The following is a 5,761-nucleotide window of genomic DNA, read 5'->3' on the forward strand; positions in this document are numbered from 1 at the left end:
TATTTGTGTCTTTGTGGCCATTTAGTCATTTATTCATAAATTAATTCTCATCAGTGAGCTACTTGGGACCGGGCCACAAAGACAAAAAAATGTATGTACTATTAGATTCTACAAGAAGTTTTTTTCTTTGGAATATTAACAACTTCTGTCTATAATTCACTTTTGAAAGTCATCCTCCTGGCTCATACTGTATGTCATAAATATATTTGCTACTTTCTTAAAGCAGCTGCTCAGACCACTAGATTGAAACCCCAAGCTAACAAAGTTAACAAAATGTAAACATATTTGGAAAGTTTTTTTACAGAGGGAGTCAGTAGCTGCGTTTACGTGGACAAAAGTAATCGTAAAGAACGCCTGATCTGAAGAAAAATGCGTCATGTTAACACGCCGTTCGGAATAGTCTGCCCCGATCAGACTCTTTCTTTCCTATGGAGATAGGTGGGTTATGCCGATTGTTGATCCGATCGTTGTGCGTGGAAACGTTTCATTCCGGTAGTGTGTCACTACTGCTCTGGCTTAACGTCATGCATAGACGGTGTTTCGCTCCAGATAAAGCTTTGGAGCTCAAACAGGACCGACTGGCTGCTCCGTGGTGTGTAGCGCGGACGCCTCTGCGCTCTGCCCTCACCCTGCGGGCTCCTTGCCTCTCCCTTCCCTTCTCCGACACCCCTTGTGAGGGGGGCGCCGGTAAGGAGCACTTCGTGCCCCCTGACGATGTGGTCCGGGCGCGGCTGCCGTTGGACGGAGCGACCCGTGTCTCTGAGCAGAGCAGCCGGAGTTATAGCTTTGTGTTTGAGGCGAGGGGAGGATGCTTTGTCACGTGTGGGAGGCTTCGGACCGCCATCCGTCCTGCAGCTCTACGTGAACGACCTACCAAACGCAGGAGGACTGGGTCTTCCAGTAAAAGTGTGTGTCCGGGCAGAGTTTGGACCGCCAGCTCACACAGCGGCTTTGGGGCGGTGTGTGAGCTTTTCAAAGCAGAAATGCCTCTCAGTCCTTAGAAACCGTTCAAACAATCACGTGGATTTGTGTTCCCAGTCGTGTCCCAACACAATAAAGGCTGATGTTATTCCAACGTGTTTACGTGCAGCCAAGATGCAGATTGCAGCATTTCCCGCATGGATTTTATGTTCATCAAAGGCTAAATGTTGTTGTTAACGCCTGTTAGCCTTCACCCAACCCTTCTTCTGGCTTTGTTCTGCCACAAAAAAAGCACTGACCACACAGATTAAAAATAAAATGATGAGCGAACAGGCACTTCATAATGACTACAACATTAACTAAAGCACGTTTAGAAGATCATCTCGTATATTACAGAGCTGCTACAAATATTCATGTGGCAGCTCGGTTTGTTTACAACGGGACTCATTTCCTCTTCCGGTATTTCAAACAGAACTGCACATGTGCAAATGATTTATTCCGAGCTAAAGTGTGACCATGTAAACATTTGTTCTAATTGGAAAAAGTTTTTCTGGGCCCACGGACACGGTTGAATTCTAATCCGACCGTTGATCCGATCAAGATATTTTGCACATGTAACTGCGGCTAATGAAAAACAGTAGAAGAGCCTCTAGACTTTAAAATAAAAGAAATCAGAGTTTAACAGACAAAACCAGGAGTCTTTACTCATTTATGCAGACCACACCCTCTCTGCTTAATATGCAGCAATTGATTCGCTACGATGACATTGGCGATGCCAATTGTATATTTTTAGGAAAATATTAGATTTTGTGACGGTTGTATCATTTTGTTTGGTTGTATTTATTTATTGGTTCTACAAGGATGAAGTGGGTCTCTTTTTTTAGCTTTAGCAAAGTTCAGGGAGAATTTATTTATTGAATTGAAATGTTCATACATGGAATCTCTTGAACAAAAACAGTTTTTTAGATGGATTTCATTAATGGTGATTCTGATGTGATAAACGGGTCCCTTAACTTTTCCCTCCAAAGTTAAAAGAAACCAGAAGCAAATACAAAAAAGGATTCCAACTTCAGCCTCGTACAAATATTATCTGACATTAAGTTAGTTCGTGGCTCGAAAGAAGTTTTGGAATTCTGATTTAAAAAAACAAATTTGGGTTCCCAGTGCTCCTTCATTTATGATTATGCCATTTTTAGCCAAAATATAAAAATTCTTGTCGTTTTCTAGGGCATAGTTTCTGCAAAGCGGCAGGAATTCTGGGCAGGACTGCTGGCACGGAGCAAGTCCGCCCCCATTTCCCATCACCCAAAAATGGTGAGCAACATTGGAGGTCTGCAGTCGTACAGTATGGTGTCAGATGCAATCTCAGACGAGGAAAAACAAAGACGTACATGAATCTATTTGTCTGCAAGTGGATCCATCAGAATGGAGCGGAGCAGGGAGCTGGTGGCAGCGTATTTTCTACGTCATGCAGTTTTCATTTGAATCTTCTTGATATTTGTCCTCGGTCAATAGCAAAATGCCACAAGAAAATGTTAAAAACACTATTTTGATCAGAGTGGGTGTTTAAAATAAGCTGTTTTTAAAACACTTCCCCTAATTTCACCCGTTTTATTGAGGGTTGGCTTCTTTTTGAAGTATTTTTATAATCTTTGGATGTCCTTAAATATGTTACACAGAAGAATAATGAATTAAAATATTAATAGTTGTTTTATGAAAACTATCTCCAGGTGGACCCAGTGACATGCAGCTGGAGTTTCAGCTTCTTCCTAGCATCCAAACCTGTATGCACTCGTCCTAAGAGTGACTTCCGTACTGATGTCTACATCCTAAGCACACGTGATTCTCAGTTTCATGCTAATAAGGTGCTATTGTCCCTCTTCTCCTAATATCACATTAGAATTTCATGTGGAGGGGGAACATCATTCACCACAAGTGTGAGAACCTGTTTAATGGAGCCGATTGGGGAACCTAATAGTGGAATTAATGCTCCTTTTTTCTTCCTGTTCTTTGGTTCACTCCATGCATAAAATATCCAACTTGACCCGGTTCCTGCTCCATTTCCATATCATCCATCTGGGTCCTGGAGCTTTTTTGTCACATTTTGTTCTGAGTTGAAACCGAAAGAGCAGAATGAGTTCCATCTGGAAATCAGTGCAACAAAATGGGGATTTAAGACGGAGACGTCAAAGGTTTATCCTGACGATGAAAAGTTACTGTTCTTAGCAACAAAACGACTAGAAATAGAATGAGCTTTGTAAATATACTCAATACACAGCTGAAAGTCAGTGAGGTACAGTAAAAACCTAAAATAAATTATAAGTTTGACAAAAGAACTCTGGAAAAACTCCTCCTAAAGAGTATTTTACAGCTGAAACGCCAAAACATGCAGGAAACTGATGATTCACCTTTCAGCACATCCCTTCAGGGGTCGCCACGGCAAATCAATAGATTTACACCAGATGCCCTTCCGGACACAAGCCTGTATTTTATCCAGGCTGGGGACAGGCACAGGGAAACCCAGACTTTTTTTTTTTTTTTTTTTTCAACTTGTCCTGTCCAACAGCTGGGCAGACAGATGAGAGCTGAGGGCCTCTTGTGTTGGACATATTTTACTTTAACAAGAGGGGTTATTAATCTTCAGACAAACCAAAGGTATGTCTGAATAAACCCCTTTGTAATTGAGGCCAAACTTTATTCATTTCAACCATGTCTGAAAATCTTTGGTGTTGGACCGGACGGAAAAGGAAAGAGGGGGAGAAGAGAGAGGGACGTTAGAGAGAGGGGGGGTAGGGGGTGATAATAGGAGGGGAAGGGGGATAAGACCATGAAGCAGCATAAAGCAACAAGTTTACTGGTTGTTAATCATTATGGTAAGGTTCAAATGTAGTAAAAAAAAAAAAAAAAAAAAAATAGAGGGCGGAGCCTGTCCACACACACACTCAAATGTTATAAACACACCTGCTAGCTGCAAAAATGTCCACCTGTCGACATGTACACAAAACAGATAGTGTTCACACGCATACTTATGCCTTAAAACCAACTAGTGTGAAATATTTCAGTCATTCAATCATGCAAACTGTTAGTGCAAAGGTGAGCTAACACCTGTGCTTAGGTGAGTGTTTATGTTCTTCTAAAATGGATGGTGGAACGTGAAAAGAAGGAGGGAGAGTGCCCAGCCATCCCCACCCCAAGACCCCCACCGCAGCAGCAGCGGCAGCCGGAATCCCCCCAACGCCACACGGGAACCGGCAGGGAACAACCGCCGCCCGGGCGACCAAGCCCGCCACCCAGGCCAGGGCCAGCAGGGCCGCCGCAAGGCCCCCAGAGCCAGAGGCCAGGGAGGCACGGAGGGAAAGAGAGCGCCGCCCCAGCCCAACCAGGAGAGCAGCCCCCCCGCCACGCCGGGAGAACCCAACGCAGGGCCCCACCAGAGAAGGACGCCCACAGCCCCAAACGGGCACCCCACCACCACCCAGGAGTTCCGGGCATCCCCCCGCCCCAACCCCAGGTACGAGCCAGGACCCCCCAAGGGAGACCTACTCCGCACTCCAGGCAGCCACCCGCCCGGCCCACGGTTGGTCCAGGGAGGAGCGAGGCAGGGGCCCGCCGCCCCCGCCCAGGAGGGGGTAATCCCGGGGAAAAAAGAGGGCCCACAAGGGGTGTTGTAAATATGGCCCGACCAGGCTCGGCCACAGTTGGAAATTTGGCGGGGCCCAGCACTCAGGAGCAAGGACCAGAACCCACCCCCCAGGGACCAGACACCCCCGGCTCAGATGTAATGTGAACCCCCCCACCGCGCGGAGAGAGCACCGCCGGGCCCAGGAAGCCGGCACCCCGGGGACACGGCCGCCGTTGCAAAGGGGCCCGTACCCCCCACCAGGGAAGAGGCAGGGGACAGATGGACCCAGGTCCCACCTTCCTTGCAAAATGTGTGTGCGTGTATGTGTGTTTGAGAGGGTGTGTGTGTGCATGTGTGTGTGTTTATGTTGGGATGTATATATTGAGGGGGGAGGGGTGTGTGTACTAAGGGGGGTGCAGTTAAAATTGACGGGTAGGGCACTAAGGGGACATCTCCTGATTACTCACAGTGACGTCCCCTCGCCCTCCCCACCAAGGGGCCCTAAATGTCTAAGGTGTGGTTAAAATTGGCGGGTAGGGTGCTAGGAGGACATCCGCTGCTTGCTGGCAGTGATGTCCAAGCACCCCCCCTACCAAGGGCCCTACATGTCTAAGGTGCATGTAGGGAAACCCAGACTTAGGCCCCCTTGTAGTGTATACTTGGGTCTTATCCAGTTCAGGAAACTGAAGCAACCAGCTTTTAGAAGCTGCAAACACTGACATGCAACGCTTTTCATGCTGCAGATTTTCAACATAAAAATTCAAAACAGAAGAAAAAAAAACCTGTACTGGTTTCCATATTTTACACTCAAAATTTCTGAATAAAGGAAATTTCGTGTGTCTGATGTACTTAAATCCCATTTTATTGTCAACATAAAAAGCTGTGATGTTTAATAACTTCTTTCCAATTAGACAACACTTTAAAGATTGATTATCTCCAAATAAATGTTATGAATCTAACATTTTCTCATTTATGTCAATCCAAATGTATCTATATAAAATGTACATTTAAAAGATTTTCAATTTTTTTAGAATATTAACACTTTTATTAATCCTTTGGTATGGAGTTTGAGCTACATTTATTCTATTTATCTAATGCTCTGTATCATTTGTGTGAATGTTTCTATTTTTATCAAATTGTTTTGTAATCTTTCATTTTTAACCTTTACTTTGAAATCTGTTTTTTTAATTTTAAAATGCCTTTTGCAGTCGTTGAGAT

This window comes from Oryzias latipes, chromosome 15 (genome assembly GCF_002234675.1).
Source record: "Oryzias latipes chromosome 15, ASM223467v1".
NCBI classification, from domain to species: Eukaryota; Metazoa; Chordata; class Actinopteri; order Beloniformes; family Adrianichthyidae; genus Oryzias; species Oryzias latipes.